This window comes from Sus scrofa, chromosome 7 (genome assembly GCF_054392235.1).
Source record: "Sus scrofa isolate SSC_HxYL_T2T_F1_AM1 chromosome 7, Sscrofa_HxYL_maternal_Yorkshire_Landrace_v2.0, whole genome shotgun sequence".
NCBI lineage: Eukaryota > Metazoa > Chordata > Mammalia > Artiodactyla > Suidae > Sus > Sus scrofa.
The window spans coordinates 12,901,904-12,921,836 of record NC_139389.1 but is presented as its reverse complement, the minus strand read 5'-3'; the positions used below and the strand labels follow the sequence as shown (position 1 = coordinate 12,921,836).

The following is a 19,933-nucleotide window of genomic DNA, read 5'->3' as shown; positions in this document are numbered from 1 at the left end:
GGGGTCAAATTGGAGCTGTAGCTGCTGGTCTACACCACAGCCACAGCAACAACAGATCCAAGCTGTGTCTGTGACCTATACCACAGCTCACAGCAACACCAGATCCTTTAACCCACTGAGCAAGGCCAGGGATCGAACCTGCATCCTCATAGATACTAATCGGATTCTTAACCTCCTGAGCCACAACAGGAGCTCCAAGAAGTGCTTTTGAAAGAGGGAGAGCAGAGGCAAACATTCTGATTTTTAAACGTTTCTTTTAGGTGTTAGTATTACTCATGGCCCCACGTTCCAGAAACATCTTCCTTATTTGAATCTTCACTGCTTTCCTACATTCTCTTCAAGCTTCAAGGCAGAGGAATTCTAGTGGAAGCAAAGGCTCTGGCTACATTGATTTTTGCTGTCGTTAGAGGGCCAGCTTGTGGAATATCAGGTGAACATGATTCATTTTATTCAGAGAGCAAGAATGTACTCCTTCTAATTCTGGTCCAGTTTCCTGATGGGATCAGCATGGCCTATCATCATCTATCAATCCTACCTACTAATGGGCACACAGATTCCTTTAATGTGTGGAATCACTCTGACAGTTTTCAGCATACATTAGCTTACTGAACACTTGTTGGAACATTGAATGACAGGTTTGGCAATGGTTCTTTAAAATTTTATCTACAGAAAATAAGAAAAGTGAGGATTTATCCCTATTGGTCATTTCCCCAGGGATGTTTGCATGAATCAATAAAGACTAAATGAATGTCATGATGACTCACTGATGGCACATTGGATGAGTTTGTTATAAACTTTGCATATATTTCTAATCAAGGGCGAATACTACTGACTCTTATATAATCTTAACTTTCTAGTTTTTCTCTATTTTCCAAATGGATATTATAAATTGAGTTGAAAGGCACTAGTTCTCCCCTTAAATTTACTCTGACCACAGTGACAGGTGTTTATTAATAACCAGAAATCCTAATTGAATGAATAAATAATTAATGAATCTGTAGAACAAAAATTCTAGGTAAAAATGAATGTTTTGTTTATAGCTATAGTTCTATAAATATACAAAAATCAAATATGCATATTGACAGTTTTATTTTTTATTGCTCAATGAATTTTTTATATTTATAGTTATACAATGATCATCATCACAACCCAATTTTATAGGATTTCCATCCCAAACCCCCAGTGCAACCCCCACCCCCCCAACCTATCTCCTTTGGAAACCATAAGTTTTTCAAAGTCTGTGAGTCGGTATCTGTTCTGCAAAGAAGTTCATTCTGTCCTTTTTTTCATATCTCACATGTCAGTGAAAACATTTGATGTTGTTGTCTCACTGTTTGAATCTTCACTGCTTTCCTACATTCTCTTCAAGCATCAAGACAGAGGAATTCTAATAGAAGCTCTAGCGCACTGACTTCACTTAGCATGATAGTTTCTAGGTCCATCCATGTTGCTAAAAATGCTGGTATTTCGTTCCTTTTAATGGCTGAGTAATATTCCATTGTGTGTATGCACCACATCTTCTGGATCCACTCCTCTGTCAATGGGCATTTAGGTTGTTTCCATGTCTTGGCTATTGAAAAGAGTGCTGCAATGAACATTGGAGTACATGTGTCTTTGCGAGTCATGGTTTTCTCTGGATAGATGCCCAGGAGTGGGATTGCTGGATCCAATGGTAGTTCTATGTTTAGTTTTCTGAGGAATCTCCATACTGTTTTCCACAGTGGTTGCACCAATTTACAATCCCACCAACAGTGTCATAGGGTTCCTTTCTCTCCATACCTTCTCCAGCACTTATTGTTGGTAGACCTCTAGATGGTATAAAGTGGTACCTCATAGAGGTTTTGATTTGCATTTCTCTAATAATGAGTGATATTGAGCATCTTTTCATGTGTTTTTTGGCCATCTGTGTGTCTTCTTTGGAGAATTGTCTGTTTAAGATATTCTGCCCATTTTTTGATGGGATATTTGTTTTTTTGGTATTGAGCTGCAGAAGGTGATTATAAATTTTGGAGATGAATCCCTTGTCAGTTGATTCATTTGCAAAGATTTTCTCCCATTCTGTGGGTTGTCTTTTTATTTTGTTTAGGGTTTCCTTTGCTGTGCAGAAACTTTTAAGTGTAGGTCCCATTTGTTTATTTTTCTTTTTACTGTCATTACTCTAAAGAGGTGGATCTGAGAAGATGTTGCTGTCGTTTATGTCGGAGAGTGTTTGGCCTATGTTTTCCTCTAAGAGTTTTATCATGTCTGGTCTTATATCTAGGTCTTTAATCCATTTGGAGTTTATTTTTGTGTATAGTGTTAGGAAGTGTTCTAATTTCATTCTTGTACATGTGGCTTTCCCAGCACCACTTATTGAAGGGGCTGTCTTTTCTCCATTGTATATTCTTGCCTCCTTTGTCAGAGATTAGTTGACTGTAGGTGCATGGGTTTAATTCTGGGCTTTCTATCCTGTTCCACTGATCTGTATTTCTGTCTTTGTGCCAGTGCCATACAGTTTTGATGATTGTTGCTTTGTATTATAGTCTGAAGTCCAGGAGCCTGATAACCTCCAGCTCCATTTTTCTTTTTCAGGATGTCTTTGGCTATACTGGGTCTTTTGTGCTTCCAAACAAACTTTAACATATTTTGTTCGAGTTCTTGAAAAATGTCCTTGGTAATTTGGTAGGGATTGCATTGAATCTGTAGATTGCCTTGGGTAGTATAGTCATTTTGATAATATTGACTCTTCCAATCCACGAGCATGGTATGTCTTTCCATCTATTTGTGTCATCTTTGATTTTTTCTCATCAGTGTCCCGTAGTTTTCAGAGTACAGGTCTTTTGTCTCTTTAGGTAGGTTTACTCCTAGGAATTTTATTCTTTTGGATGTGATGGTAAATGGGATTGCTTCCCTAATTTCGCTTTCTGATCTTTCATTGTTCGTGCGTAGAAATGTTGTCAATTTCTGTGTATTAATTTTGTATCCTGCGACTTTGCCAAATTCATTGATGAGCTCTAACAGTTTTCTGGTAGTCTTTAGGATTCTCTAGGTAGAATATCATGTCATCTGCAAATAGTGATAGTTTTACTTCTTCCTTTCCAACTTGGATTCCTTTTATTTCTTTTACTTCTCTGATTGCTATGGCTAGGACTTCCAAAACTATGTTGAATAGTAGTGGCGAAAGCAGACATCCTTGTCTTGTCCCTGATCTCAGCAGGAATTCTTTCAGCTTTTCGCCATTGAGAATGATGTTTGCTATGGGTTTGTCATATATGGCCTTTATCATGTTGAGGTAGCTTCCCTCTATGCCCACTTTCTGAAGGTTTTTTTTTTTTTTATCAGAAATGGGTGTTGGATTTTGTCAAAGGCTTTTTCTGCATCTATTGAGAGATCATATGGTTTTTATTCTTCAGTTTGTTAATGTGGTGTATCACACTGATTGATAAATCCCACTTGATCATGATGTACAATCCTTTGAATATATTGTTGGTTGTGGTTTGCTAGTATTTTGTTGAGGATTTTTGTATCAATGTTCATCAGTGAAATTGGCCTGTAGTTTTCCTTTTTCGTGGTATCTTTGTCTGGTTTTGGTATCAGGGTGATATGGTGGCCTCACAGAATGAGTTCAGGAGTGTCCCTTCCTCTGCGATTTTTTGGAAATAGTTTCAGAAGGATAGGTGTTAGCTCTTCTCTAAATGTTTGATAGAATTTGCCTGTGAAGCCATCTGGTCCTGGACTTTTATTTGTTGGAAGTTTTTAAATTACAGTTTCAATTTCAGTACTTGTGATTGGTCTGTTCATCTTTTCTATGTCATCTTGGTTTAGTCTTGGAAGATCATACTTTTCTAAGAATTTCTCCATTTCTTCTAGGTTTTCCATTTTCTTGGCATATAGTTTCACATAGTAGTCTCTTATGATCCTTTGTATTTCTGTGATGTCCATTGTTACTTCTCCTTTTTCATTTCTTTTTTTTTTTTTTTAATTTTATGTATTTATTTATTTATTTTTGTCTTTTGTCTTTTGTTGTTGTTGCTATTTCTTGGGCCGCTCCCGCGGCATATGGAGGTTCCCAGGCTAGGGGTCTAATCGGAGCTGTAGCCACCGGCCAATGCCAGAGCCACAGCAACGCGGGATCGGAGCCGCGTCTGCAACCTACACCACAGCTCACGGCAACGCTGGATCGTTAACCCACTGAGCAAGGGCAGGGACCGAACCCGCAACCTCATGGTTCCTAGTCAGATTCGTTAACCACTGCGCCACGACGGGAACTCCCTCCTTTTTCATTTCTAATTTTATTGATTTGAGTCCTCTCTCCCTTTTTCTTGATAAGTCTGGCTAAGGGTTTATCAATTTTGTTGATCTTTCCAAAGAACCACCTTTTTATTTCATTGATCTTTTCTATGGTTTTCTTCATTTCTGTTTCATTGATTTCTGCTCTGATCTTTATGATTTCTTTCCTCCTACTGACTTTAGGTCTTGTCTGTTCTCTCTCGAGCTGCTTTAGATGTAAAGTTACCTTGTTTATTTGAGCTTTTTCTTGTTTCCTGAGGTAGGCTTGTATTGCTATACACTTTCCTCTTTGAACTGCTTTTGCTGCATTCCATAGGTTTTGGAGTGTTGTATCTTTGTTGTCATTAGCTTCTAGGTAATAGAGTTGTAGCCTCTCCTACTTCTGCTGTCTGCTCCTCTTGTGGCTGAAGTTGGTATGGGGAGCTTGTTGTAGGCTTCCTGATGGGAGTGACTGATGCCTGCCCACTGGTAGGTGGAGCTGATTCCTATCCCTCTGGTGGGTGGAGCTTTGTCTCTGGGTGAGATTAGAGGTGGCTGTGTGCCTGGGGGGTATTTAGGCAGCCTGTTTACTGATGGGCGGGGTTGTGATCCCACCTGGATTGCTCTTTGGCTTGGGGCTTCTCAGCTCTGATGGGTGGGGCCAGATTTTCCCAAAATGGCCACCTCCAGAGAAAGGCAAGCTGATGAATATTCCCGAGAGCTTTGCTTCCAATGTCCTTCCCCCACAACAAGCCACATTCACCCCTGTTTTCCCAGGAGGTCCTTCAAGAACTGCAGTCAGGTCTGACCCAGATTCCCATGGAGTCTTAGCTTTGCCCTGGGACCCAGTGCATGTGCACGTCTGTGTGCACCTTTTAAGAATAGGGTCTCTGCTTCCCCCAGTCCCATGGAGCTCCTGTGCACAAGCCCCACTGGCCTTCAATGCCAGATGTTCCAAGGGCTCTTTCTCCCAATGCCAGATCCCCAGGCATGGGGACTTGATGTGGGGCTCAAAACTCTTATTCTTGTAAGTGAGTCTCTGTGATACTTTCCAGTCTGTGAGGCTTCCCACCTGGAAGGTATGGAATTGCTTATATCATGTAATCCTACCTCTTGATATGGCCTGCACTTTGTCTTCTGGAGTAGGTCTATTTGGTTGAAGATTTCTCAGCCTTTGGTTGTAATTTTGTTGTTTTTAGGAGAGAAGTTGAGCTCCAGTCCTTCTATTCTGCCATCTTAATCACATCCCAAATATGTATATTGACAGTTTTAAAAGATAACAAGTGCAGATAAAAATATTGATTTTGTTATGTAATCAATTGAAGGAATTTTTCATCTTCATATGTCTATTGCTATTACAAAGCAACATTCTAAAAATGAATGAATCTGATGATACACAAAACTAGAGACAGAGGAGATAAGAGGAGATAAGAAAGCTAATAATATCAGCAGAAATGATCAAAAGATTTATAGCAAACTTTCAAGATTTCTATCAATCAGCCTGACCAAAAGTTGCAGATAAGCAAAACTCATCTTGACTGTCCTCTTTTGATAAGCAGTATGTTTTAGTTTAGCAATACTTTTAATAAGGAAAAAGGGAAAAAATGGCATGGTTTAAAAGAAAAAGAGCCTTTTACAAAACTGGATTGTATAGACCTCAAAAGTATTATGTTTCACTGTTAGGACCAACAGTAAGTAGAGAAAGTGTGACTTCTGCAAAAAGGGTACCAGGAGCATCAGTCTTTCTTAACTTCTCGGATTCTTTCTCCCAACTTTAAATCTTCAATAATCTCTTAACATTTTGTGAATACCAGCTTTGACTCTGGAAAAAAATATCTGTTTTAAGCATCTGCTCCATCATCTAAAGCTGAGAAAGCTCCCAGAAGGGTAGTGAGAATTGGCTTTAGTTTCACCTTAATTTGATGGTCCTCAATTTTTGGTGACTTGACAGTTTGGATGTGTACTCTCACAATTATCTCTTTCACCCTCTTTTTTATTTACTTTTTTGCTTTCCTTGGAATTTTACAGAGATAATCATAGGTCCATGCAGTGGAAGAAATGATAGATATTTGTTACAGACTTGGCCTAGTTTCTCCCAATGGTAAGTAACATTTTGCAAAACTAAAAGATAACATCACAACAAAGATATTAACATTGGTGAAATTCACCAATTGTATTCAGACTCTGTGTGTGTGTGTGTGTATTAAGTTCTATACCGTTATATTGGTGGCCTCCAATTTTTGCCAAATTATTTGCCCTAATTTTCTTCTCAGATGTAGCTCATTCAAGATATTTTAAAAGTGAAATCCACCCCACATTAAACCTGGAATGTCCCACATCTGCCCCAAATTAGAGACTCATTGGTTTCTATTCATCTCTACAATGGTCTACATCAGCTTTCTTCTCAGCATTACAAAAGACACATTTTCTTGGATTTAGATGAACATGAGTCATCTCTGGGTTAATCTGTTCCATCTGAGTATAGATTCCAGATTTTTCGTGGTTTACTTGTTCATTCAAAAAATATTTACTGGTTGCTTACTAAGTCCTTAAAGTAGTCTCCTAGGAACTTGGTGTGCAACAAACACAATGTCTTCTCTCAGAAGACTTATACTCTACTAGACAGCCAGGATTGTGCCAACAATAAGCTGCTAGAATCAAGTAGGTAGAGATTAGTTGAAAGGGTGGTCATGTTTTAAAATTTTTATTGCAAACCTATAGTTACCAAAGGGGACAGGTAGTGGGGGAGGGCGGGATGGACTGGAGGTTTTGGATTGGCTTATGTACACTGTGGTATATGGAATGATTGGCCAATGGGGACTTGCTGTATAGCACAGAGAACTCTACCCAATATTCTGTGATAATCTCTGCAGAAAAAGAATCTGAAAGAGAATGGATGTGTGTAGCCATATAACTGAATCACTGTTGTACAGCAGAAATTATCACAACATTGTAAATCAACTATACTTCAATAAAATTAAAAAAAAAACATTTACAGTAAAAAAAAAAAAGCTACAAGGATGTATTGTACAACATAGGGAATATAGCCAGTATTTTTTCATAACTATAAATGGAATATAAACTTTAAAACTTGTGAGTCACCATGGGTATACACCTACAACTTATATAATATTGTACGTGAACTATACTTCAATTTAAAAAATGAAAAAAAAGAGACCTTAAACCTCAGATTCACCTAAAGCCAATATCACGTGGAGCAGAACTTTCCATTTGATCCCAGTCAACCTACAGAATCATGAGTGGTAATAAGATGAGTATTGTTTAAGCCAGTGAGTTTAGGGATGGTTTATCATGAAAACAGATGATGAATAAGAATGTTAAAAAAAAAAAAGTTCGTTACCATTTCCTCACATGCCTCAGCATATACATGGCCTTCATTTAGTCTTCATAGGAATCCATCTACCTGAAGAAATAGGAGAATATAGTACAAATAGAATTCAAAGAGAAATACTGTAATACTCTTCAGCTTCTGTCATTTAAAGGGATTACGCAGCCAAGTATAAACCAAGTAATCCAAGCTATTGCCTTCAGAGAAGATTTTCCACACCTTATTTAAAACTTATTGTGGTTGATTTACAATGTTCTGTCAATTTCTGCACAGCAAAGTGACCCAGTTATACATATATATACATTCTTTTTCTCATAATATTTTCCATCGTGTTCCATCACAAGTGATTGGATATAGATCCCTGTGTTGCACAGTAGGATCTCATTGCTTATCCATCCCAAATACAATAGTTTGCATCTACTAACCCCAAACTCCCAGTCCATCCCATTCCTTCCCCCTTTGCAACCACAAGTCTGTTCTCTATGTCCATGAGTTTGTTTCTGTTCTGTAGATATGTTCATTTGTGCCATAATTTAGATTTCACATATAAATGATATCATATGGTATTTGTGTTTCTCTTTCTGTCTTCACTTAGTGTAAGAATTTCTGGTCCCATCCATATTGCTGCATATGGCATTATTTTGTTCTTTTTTATGGCTGAGTAGTATTCCATTTTATAAATGTACCTAATCTTAATCCATTCATCCATCGATGGGCATTTAGGTTGTTTCCATGTCTTTGTTATTGTGAATAGTGCTACAGTGAATATAGGGGTACAAGTATCTTTTTCAAGGAAAGTTTTGTCTGGATATAGGCCCAGGAATGGGATTGCTAGATCATATGGTAGTTTTATATTTAGTTTTCTGAGGAACCTCCATACTGTTTTCCACAGTGGATAGACCAGTTTACATTCCCACTAGCAGTGTAGGAGTGTTCCCTTTTCTCCACACCCTCTCCAGCATTTGTTCTTTGTAGACTTATTAATGATGCCCATTCTGACCATTCTTTATCTTGGCCAGTGAGGAATTGGCCAAGCCTGAAGGACCTAGTTCATAGATTTGTTCAAATTGTAGAAAGGATACTGTTTCCATCCTTTCCAACAGGGCCAGAAGATTTATGGTAGGATGGTACAACAGAAGGAGCCTGGGGGGGAAACCCAGAAAGAAACAAACAAAAAAGAGTTGAATTTACACCACACATCCAAGTTATACTAAGTGAAATTTGCTCTCAGGCTACCACGCATTTACTAAATAAAAGTTATAATCAGGGTAAGTAGTATACAGTCTCCAGTGTTCATAGAGCCAACCCCCTTAGCCTCAGGTTGACTCATTCAGAATCTGGGAACATATTTTGCACCAAACTCTTTAGAGTCCACCCTTCTAAAATTCATCCTTCTACCCAGACTATGCTTAAGTTATTTGATGGTTGAAACTGTCAGATTGTTCTACATGCCCTATCCTAGTACAAAACTCTAATGCATTCTTTGGGCAAGGGTTTTCAACCAAATTCTCTTTCAAGTGCATGCATTGACTCAAAGTTCCTTTTTGAGTCAAATCTGGCTTTGCATAGATACCCTGTTATCAATTGTGTGCACAAATAAGGCAGCCCCCGATCTGGGCTGACATACAAGTCAGGATACTAAATTTACACACCAGAATGTTGGCTTTGCCACCTGCACACCTGTTATCTAAAGCATATGGCTCTCTCTTTAATCAACAACACAAAACATGGGCTCTTCAGGCACTCCTAGGAGATTTCAGTCCTGCCTCTGATCCAGCCCTTGGCAAAAGCTCACTTGAAACATCTGATATTTGAAGGAGAGACTTTAAGACATGCTAACTACATATTCTTTTAGGTACCTAAGTTAAAACATTTTCTTCCTAAGTGTAAATATCACAAAAACACTGTATCAGGATGCTCTCTGTGAGCCTCCTGCAGAAGCTCTCTAAGATGGATTATAATAGAGGTAAATACATGTTTACTTGTAGCTTATTTTGGCATTATTTGCAATTCTGTGTTTGATGAGCTTATTTGAAAATAAAGACGGGGATGCAAAAAGCTGGTGGGATTTATATCCCTCACTTACCTATCTCTGAAACTACTTTTATTATGAGAAATAAAGTTCTGAGTTAGTCAAACCACTATTATTTTGAGATTTTCTGTTAAATGTAGCAAGATAGAATCCTGACCAACAGCAATCTCAATAGTCATTGTCTTGCTCAGTACTTCATTAAATAAATAATTTTATCACCCCAAACATGCTAGGCTAAATATAGGTAATGGATAAAATACAATCCTGCACTGAAAGAACAACAAATCTCTAAGAATACAAGGCAAGTCACATGTGATTTTAAACTTTCTACTAGCCACATTTAACAGAAGACAAAGTTAACAAATAAAATAGATTTTATTTACTTTACTTAACCCAATATATCACAAATATTATCATTAACACTGAATCAGTATAAAAGTATCATAATGTGATCAACCCCTTCTCAGATACAGGATTTGCAGAAATGGGAGAACCATTTTATAGGTTGCCTTTTCATTTTATTGATGGTTTTCTTTGCTTTGTGGATGCTTTTTAATTTTAGTTCTATAATGAGGTACATCTTGCATAGTTCTAAGACTTTAAGGCCAGAGAAAAATTGTCCTCCCATCCTAATTTGTGTGTTTATTTGCTTCAAGTTAAAAAATAGATAATTTCATTTTCTGTGAGTGGCTAAGGGCACAATTTAGTGCTTAATTACAGCACTTAGATTCTGTTTCTTTCCTAGCAAGTTTGTATTTCAAAATAAGTTTTTTTTTCTTTTTTTCTTTTTTTGGCCACCCCATGGCATATGAAATTCTGGGGCAAGGGATCAGGTCTAAGCTGCAGTTGTGACCTCTTCCGTGGCTATGGCAATGCCAGATCCTTCAACCTGCTACTCTGGGTTGGGGATCGAACCTGCCTCCTGGTACTGCAGAGATGCTGCTGATCCCATTGTGCCACAGCAGAAACATATCGAAATAGATTTTAAAAATAGTTTCTTAATATCTTTTGAAAATAAATAGGAAAAAAAATAATAAATAACAAAATTTTAAGTAGATTGTTAATAAAATTAAGGTACTAGTTTCAAATACCCTGTTATCAAGGGCTGTAGTTTAGTAGCCCATTCAAACTGTCTCTTTATATTATATTGTATTGTATTGTATTGTATATGATTATAGTTGCATAAATTGGGGAAAAGAACAGTGTAATTTTTAATTTAATTTTTATTTTACGCTCAGTTCCACTACTCTCTACCTGTGAGTTCCACTCAACTAAGGAGATAATCACTTTCATCTCTTTTGTTCTTTTTGATGTGCCACAAGATTTTAAAATAATAGGCTTATATTACCATTTTATGATTTTTAAAGTTTAACTACAAATTCTTGTCTTTTTTTAATGGAGATGAAAATTTAGCTCTCTTACACTCTCTTTTATACATTGACGCATGCATACTTTCTGTTCCTTCATGTTCCCAACAATAGTTACTATGCTTATGTTAAAATTGTCCAAACTGACATACGAAACATGGTATAAATGTATTTACTCTCTTACACAAAGTTTTGGGTTTTTTCCTGGAGTTTATAATTGCCTTAGAGTTTTCACCACTATATACCATAGCTTTTTTTTCTAAGCAATCCTATACAGATTTAAAATAAATCATCTTAGTATGAGCAAACCATCGGAATTGTATCCATTTTATTTTTTCCTGATCAAAATCTCTCCTGAAACTCTCCAACCTCCTGATGTAACCTGAGCTCTGGGACCTTGGGCCTGATACATAGCTTTCATCCTAGACTTTCTCTTCACAATAATATTAAAAAGTCCCTGTGATCCTCTGTTGAGTTCTCATTGCCTGAGTCTGCTGACTTCCTCTTTATTGCTTTGCTCTCTTGCTTGAGTGAAGCACATCCTCCTGTTGCTTCATGAGAAAGGATATGTGGAAAGTAGATTTTTGAGAACTTGACTGTCCCCAAATGTTTTTATTTTCTTTTGATACTTGTTTAATAATCATTTTGTTGTACAAAATTCTAGGTTGGACTGATTACCTCAGAATTATCAAAATACCATTTGGTTGTTTTATAGTGATCTATTTTGCTGTTCAGAAAACCAGCTCCATATGATTACTAATCATTGATCTTTAATCTTCTTTTTCCCCTAGAAACCTTTTAAGTTTCTTATTCTAGGGTCTGAAATTTCACAATTATGTGAATTGGTGTTTTTTTTCTTTATTCATTTTAGCCTTAAGTGGGCCTTTTAAATCTATAAATACATTTTTTACAGTTCTTAAAATTTTTATTTGACAATATCTCCCTTTCATTTTTTTTTTTTTTTTTTTTTTTTTTTTTTGCTCTCACTAGAACTCACATTAACCTGTTTGGCTCTCTAATTTCTTTTCTGTTTTCTATGTCTTTTTTGATGCTTTCTGAGCAATTTCCTCAAATTTACCTTCAAGTCTTCTATTGAATATTTTATCCCTGTTACTGCATGCTATAATTTTCAAAAAATTATACTGATTCAATTCCACAAACATTTGTGGAGTATTTATTATATATGTTACTGTATTTGGGGATGGTTGGTTGGGGGGCAGAAACAAATATTAAAAAAATCTCAATTTAAAAAGCTTTTAATATATAAATATGTATACAAATATCTATGAAATAAAAGTGAATTAATTTATGTCAACAAATATGAAAGTAGAGAAGAAAAAAATGTCATTTTTAAACAAGAAGTGCAACTAATGGGATTATCAGCAAGTTAATTAAAAGATATTACTAATGATCATATTAAGAAAGCTGACAAAATTTCAATTTTGATTGACACTACTCAAGATAAAACTTTGACTTTAGTTCAATCATTCTAATACATGTCTCAGAGCCCATGATAGATTTAATAAGCATAAAGTTAAATTCTGGAGACAATATATTCTGTTATAGAGTATTTTGAGATCAAATAATAGAGCTCTTTAAAAAGTATGTAGGATGTTCAACTACTGGCACACCCTACATGAAAAGATCACTCAACTGGTTTTTGTCCTGGTTGAAAAAAGAACCCTCTAACCAAGGTCACGTATGGGATTATTCACACGTCTTAAATCTAGTAATAGAATGGATAATGGGAAGACAAGAAGGGATATTTCACAGTTTTGACTCAATATGTCTGAGCATCATTTATAATAGAGAAACATAAAAGAATTGCTATTTGACACAAACAGCAGGGGACTCCAATCCACTTTCCCAGCATTACAGAAGAAAGACAGAGTTCTAGAAAAGGAAGTTTGAAAGCAGGGATATGTTGCTCAGAGAGGACCCACTCAAGTAATCAGTGGCTTTTGTTCCCCCCACTCTCAGCTTTATTGAGATATAATTGACACATAGCATCATGTAAGTTTACGTTGTACAAGGTATTGATTTAATATACTTCTCTATTACAAAATGATTATCACCATAGATAGCACTTCCATGTCACATAATTACCATATCTTTTTTATGGTGAGGACATTTAAGATTTACCCTGTTAGCAACTTCAAGGGTATAATACAGTTTATTAGCTATAATCATCATGCTGTACATTAGACCTCCAGAATTTATTCTTTTTACACTTGCAAGTTTCTACTCTTTGACCAATATCGCCCCACTTCCCCCACCCCCAGGCCCTGGTACCCATCATTCTGCTTTCTGGTTCTATGAGTTTGTTTCTTAAATTCCACACATAAATTATATTATATAGTATTCATCTTTCTCTGACTTATTTCACTTAGCATAATGCCCTCAAGGTCCACCCATGTCACAAACAGCAGAATTTCCCTCCTTCTTATGGCTGAATAATATTCCATTTTATATATGAATGCTGCAATGAACATGAGAGTGAAGATATCTCTTCAATACCTTATATTTATTTTCTTTGGATCTATACCCAGAAGTCAGATGGCTGGATCATACAGTAGCTTTATTTTTAACCTTCGAAGAACCTTAATATTGTTTTCTATAGTTGCTATACCAATTTACATTCCCACCAATAATACACATTTCTTCAGATTCCCACCAACACTTATCTCTTGTATTTTTGATGGTAGCCATTCTAATAGGTGTGAGGTGATAGCTGATTGTGGTTTTGATTTGTGTTTCCCTGATGATTAGTGATGTTGAGCACCTTTTCATATACCTGTTAGCTATCTGTGTGTCTTTGTTGGAAAAATGTCTATTCAGTTCCTCTGCCCTATTTAAATCAGATTGTTTGGGTTTTTTGCTGTTGAGTTGTGAGTTCTTTACATAATTTAAATATTAACCCTTTATCAGATATATGGTTTGTAAATATCTTCATCCATTCCATAGGTTGCCACTTCATTTTTTTTTTTTTTTTTTTTTTGGCTTTTTGCCATTTCTTGGGCCACTCCCGCGGCATATGGAGGTTCCCAGGCTAGGGGTTGAATCGGAGCTGTAGCCGCCAGCCTACGCCAGAGCCACAGCAACACAGGATCCGAGCTGCGTCTGCAACCTACACCACAGCTCACGGCAACGCCGGATCGTTAACCCACTGAACAAGAGCAGGGACCGAACCCGCAACCTCATGGTTCCTAGTCGGATTTGTTAACCACTGCGCCACGACGGGAACTCCGCCACTTCATTTTGTTGATAGTTTCTTTGGCTGTGCAGAAGCTTTTTAGTTTGATGCGGTCCCACTGATTAATTTTTGCTTTTGCTGCTGTGCTTTTGGTGTCATATCCAAAAAACATCACTGCCAAGACCAATGTCAAGGAGCTTTTTCCTAAGTTTTACAGTTTCAGTTCTTATTTTTAAATCTTTCCAATGTGTATGTGTATTTTCCCACACCCCCAAGTCATGCTCTGATACCAGCTGGGTGTTCTATAATTCAACTCAGTTCAATTCTGACACTACCTACCTAGAGATGGTATTAGATCTCACAGACTGCCCCCTCCTACTTCACATGCCAGTTGCAAGTCTAGATTGTCACCTGTGCTTCTAACCAACTGGATACACATTGAAGATTCCAACAACCGCCTCCTTGGGTTTGATTAAATTGCTAAAGTCATTCTCATAACTCAGGGAAATATTTTACTTACTAGACTACCAGTTTATCATAAAAGGATGTGACTCATGAACAGCCAGATGGGTGATGCACAGGGCAAGGAGCTCAGAGCTTCCATACCATCTCAGAGTGTGTCACACTCCCAACACCTCCAGGTATTCACCAACTGGGAAGCTCTCCAAACCCCATTCTTTGGGGTTTTTAAGGAGGCTCCACTACATAGGCATGATTGATTAAATCCTTGGACATTGGTGATTGAACTCGATCTCCAGTTTCTCTCATTTCTCTGGAGGTCTAGAGGTGGGATTGAAAGTTCCAACCTTCTAACCATTTGGTTGGATTTCTAAGGAAATCAGTCCCATCCTAGTTACCTTTGGCTTTCCAAAAGTCACCTAATTAACATAGCAAAAGACATCTTTTGGCTCTCTTCCCTTAAGAAATTCCAAGAGTTTTAGAAACTGCCAGAAACCAGGCAAAGACCAAGTATACATATTTCTTATTATAAATCAGAATATCACAGTCTTTGATCCATTTCAAGTTAATTTTTGTAAGTGCTGTAAGATAGAGGTTTAATTTTATTCTTCTGCAGGTCATTTTCTATTTCTCCCAACACCATTTATTGAAGAGATTGTCTTTCCTCCATTCTTGTATTCTTGGTTCCTAAATAGCAGTTTTTCATGCCTCAAGGTCCAGAAGGGAAAGTCAGCTGAAATTAGTAGATAGGGACATTGTTTTGTCTGCAGATATAAAGATGTTCCCCCAAGAGAGGTGCTGGTATTTGACATTAGTAAAGAAAGCCTAACTGTTCTGTGGCTACTACTCTTACTTAGACTTCTCAGTTTCAAGGACCCCTCATCATTGGGCTCAAGACTTGGGAGTAGCTTTGAATAAATGGTATAGCAATAGCTTATTAAGCTTATGTAGTCATGATCTATAGCACCATGTCTGTGTTACCCAGGGTCTGTCAGGGAATAAACATGCAGTAGGCTATGGCCAATAAAATGAAGGATATTTCTACATGCCTAGAATAAAAGGGTCCTAACAAACTATTTCATTGTCTTAACTTATCTGGACCTCTGTTAGGCTAATCCAGTCCTATCTCTGTGATAATTGGCTGGTTGCATGCCATAAAAAAATGAGCAGTACATATGCTTAAGATTTCTTCCTTCAAAAAATTATCTTTGTATCTTAAGAGCCGAACACAGTGTCTGGCACAGCATGGCTGCTCCATAAATATTTGTTGAACGAATGAGCTCTAAGAAATTTTAGACAAAGCAACTTAGTTCCATCCTCACTACCTGCTGTGCTAAAAATCTTGACTGATTCCATATGACACTAAGGAGACCTTTCTTGTTCTTGAGCAAATATTTATGGAAACCTACTTTGTTCAAGGCACTGCTGGAAAAATAAAACTCTAAGACATCTTTTCCCTACAATAGCTTACAGCCTCAAAGAGGAGGTAAGAGATATACACATAAATACATCCTCATTATTATAGATCTCTAATAAACATATCCATGTGCAATTCTATGCCCCAAACTTAAATATGTGGTATGAAATAAGTCTCCCTTTTGCTTAATGCTTTCTGTTGTTTAACGTTGGGATCTGAAATGATTCTGAGTCCTCCCTGGCTATAAGTGGCCATCTTCTCCCCAGGATTTCCCTTACTAAGTACTTGCAAAAAGGCTCTGGAGTTTCTGTGCTGAGTAGCCTCCATTTGCCCCTCCCCCAACTATTCTCCTCTTTTGTCTGCCCACTCTGAGTCCCAGGACACTGACCTCTCTCTACACCACCAACTGCATCACTCAGGCTCCACAGTTCACTGGCTTTTGGTTGGGTTGGACCATGGAACACAGTGGCAGAAGATGGAGGTATAAAGAGAAAGAATGGGGTTTTTAATTCACTCTCCTTCCTCCTTGCCTGGGAGCTGTTCTGACAGCAGCTGCATCTCTCTCAACCACAGATCTTTCTTGAAACTCACTACTCCAACTCACACAAGGCTCTGGGAACACTGTTCATTCATGCTTTGCCTGTGCCATCGTTAATTTTATGTGTCAACTTGATGAGACCCGAGGCTGCCCAAAAATCTGTTTAGGTATTAGTTTCAGAGTGTATCTGTGAGGATGTTTCTGGATGAGATTAATATTTCAATCAGTAGACTGAGTAAAACAGATTGACCTCCCCCCTGTGGATGGGCCTCATAAAATACAAGTCTGAGGAAGAGAGAATGATTTTTCTCTCTCTGATTGTGTTTGGACTCAGACTCAGACTGGAACTTACACCACTAGCTCTCCTGCCAATGGTCTAGGACTGGGGTTGGAACTTAGATGCATGATCTCCGGCTTGCCCACTGCAGATCATGGAACTTCTTAGCCTCCATTTTTGTGTGAGCCAAGTCCTTATCATACATACACACATATCTTATTGGTTCTGCGTCTTTGGTTAATTTTTCCCCTAATACACCCTGCAGACCTAGAGATGGTAGCAGCTTCCTGGTGTTGTCAGCCCCTGGGTGTTTTAACATTGCTTGTCGGTTCCTTAAATCCTGCCCATGTCTCTGTAAATAGTCCCTTCAATAAAATTTCTCAAAATCCCAGTTGCATGTGCATCTGTTTCCTGCCATAAGCCTGATTGCTCATAACCATCTTTTCATTAACTGTATCAAATGGGAGGACACAATTCCAAGGCCCTGACTCAGAGGTACCTTCAGACCAGCTCCAAAGCAGCTGGCCTCCAGACACCCCTGCCCACTGATCTAGGTTTGCTCGGCAATGACCATCTCCCTCTCTCAAGTGAAGACTTTGTGTCACCAAGAAAATGAAGAATTTGGATATTTCATCTAATACAATGGAATTCTCCAAAATGGAAGAGCTAGTGAAGCATCTGACATGTAGAGATTTTATTCTATTTAAAAATAGAATGATAACAGGTTACTCATGCTCAAGGCTGCCTACTCTGCCTTAATCATTCATGAAAATGAGACAGTAAGACGAAAGACCATAAGAAGTATCTGAAATAATCTGTTTTTAAATTGTCTTAGTTACTTTAGGCATCAAACAAAGCCAACCTAGCCTTTTTTTTTTTTTTTTTTTTTTTGGTTAGCCACACCCATGGCATGTGGAAGTTCCTGGGCTAGGGATCAAACCTGTGCCACAGGAGCAACCCAAACTGCTGCACTGACAATATGAGATCTTTAACCAGCTATGCCAAAAGAGAACTCGTCTGGCCTTTTTTAATGGCCATACCTGGGTCATATGGAAGCTTCTAGGCCAGGGATTGAATTCCAACCCCAGTTGCCTAGTGGGGGATAGAACCCTTACCTTCACAGTGATTCTAGCCACTGCAGCAGTTGGATTCTTAACCCACTGTGCCATAGCGGGAACTCCTCTAGCTATTTTTAATAACATTATTTACTGAAGAAAACATGTCCTTCGTTCCAAACAGATGACTTTCATACTTTTGTTATGAGATTTTCCTTGTATCACAATTATTTGTTTATATATCTGGAGTAGCATACTTGTTCACATAGCAAGATTTTTTTTTTTTTTTTGTCTTTTTGCCTTTTCTAGGGCCACTTCCCACAGCATATGGAGGTTCCCAGGCTAGGGGTCTAATCCAAGCTGTAGTCACTGGCCTACACCAGAGCTGCAGCAACAAGGGATCAGAGCCGCATCTACAACCTTACACCACAGCTCACGGCAACACTGGATCTTTAACCCACTGAGCAAGGCCAGGGATCGAACCCACAACCTCATGGTTCCTAGTCGGATTTGTTAACCACTGAGCCACGACGGGAACTCCCACATAGCAAGATTTTTATCTTACTTATCATCTTCAAAGCTAGAGCCATGCTAGTACATAGGGCAGTATAAGCACTTGTGGAATAAATGAAAGAATGAATATATGGCAATGAATCTTGAAAGGAAACTCATTTGTAAATGGAGGATTGCTGAAGCTTGAGTGGCACAGAGTAATGCCATTGGATTCCTCTCTCCTTAATTATGAAGGGCCCTTCTCGTCACATCTTTCCAGGCCATTTCCTACCTATTGTATGCTGTACTCCTTTGAAATTGATTAGCAGCCTATGAAATTACCGAAAAATTCCTGGTAAGCTGCTCTTCTCGGTCACTACAGCTGGCAAACTGCCTTTTACCTATAAAAGTAGGCTGTTTCAAACCCTCACCTGTGAGCATCTGATTCACAACATATCTGCTCTAGTCTTCAAACTAAGTCTTCACAGGAGAATTAGCAGTTCATGTGCCACAGAGAAATCTTTTTTTTCTCATTCTGATTATTTATTATATAGCAGTAAGTTGATGACTAGGTAGTGAAAACTAAGAATTTTTAAGCCCCCAGGGACACTTTCAAAATGGTGCTGCCTTATCCTTTACAATGCAGGGCTACTCTTGATATATAAGTATCAATATATATAATGTATGTATATACCAATACATGTATAAATATATGTGTGTGTGTGTGTATTTATAAGAGAGAAAATGTAAGCAACCTCTTTCCTCGCTTTTGTGGGTTTTTTCCAGGCAAAAATATCAGAATATTAATGCTTAGCAGGCTGAACAACCTATACCCAATCATTTGCTATACCTTTAGTTTATAGAATTCAGCAGAAGTGGATGTCGGCTCAAACTTAGGTAGAGATGCAGAGGATTCCAACAATTCTCCAGTGCTATTCCTTGTTGAATTAGAAGTATTTTCAAGTATTAGTAGCCATATGTCAATTATAAGATGTCTGTGGCTTAACACAATAGAAATTAATGTCTACTCATTTAACAGTCCGATGATGGTTTCCCAGTAAGTGGACAGATTTCCTCCCAGGGCAATTCAGGGGCCCAGGTTCCTTCCATAGCAGGGTTCTTCCATCCAGGAGGGCCTGAGACCTTAGAAACCCACAGCCAACTGGAAAAAAAGCATAAGGAGTGTCCCATGAGAAGTTCCAGTTCGTACATCATTTTTTTTAATGATTTTTATTTTTTCCATTATAGTTGGTTTACAGTGTTCTGTTAATTTTCTACTGTACAGCAAAGTGACCCAGTCGCACATACATACATTCTTTTTCTCACACTCTCCTCCATCACGCTCCATCACAAGTGACTAGATATAGTTCCCAGTGCTATACAGCCGGATCTCATTGCTTATCCATTCCAAATGCAATAGTTTGCATCTATTAACCCCAGATTTCCAGTCTATCCCACTCCCTTTCCCTCCCTCTTGGCAACCACAAGTCTGTTCTCCAAATCCGT

At 37.9% G+C, this 19,933-nt stretch overlaps 1 long non-coding RNA gene across 2 annotated transcripts in view; it reads left to right on the top strand.

The window, feature by feature from the left end:
- The window catches only part of LOC110261787 (uncharacterized), a 42,001-nt gene extending 41,248 nt beyond the window's left edge, over nt 1–753 (top strand). The window contains exon 3 of one of the 2 annotated variants that reach the window (XR_014809680.1): nt 261–753. This is a non-coding gene — a long non-coding RNA (uncharacterized LOC110261787). The remainder of the gene's footprint in view (nt 1–260) is intronic. The other variant, XR_014809679.1, reaches the window with a different exon arrangement.
- Nucleotides 754–19,933: the final 19,180 nt, after the last annotated feature.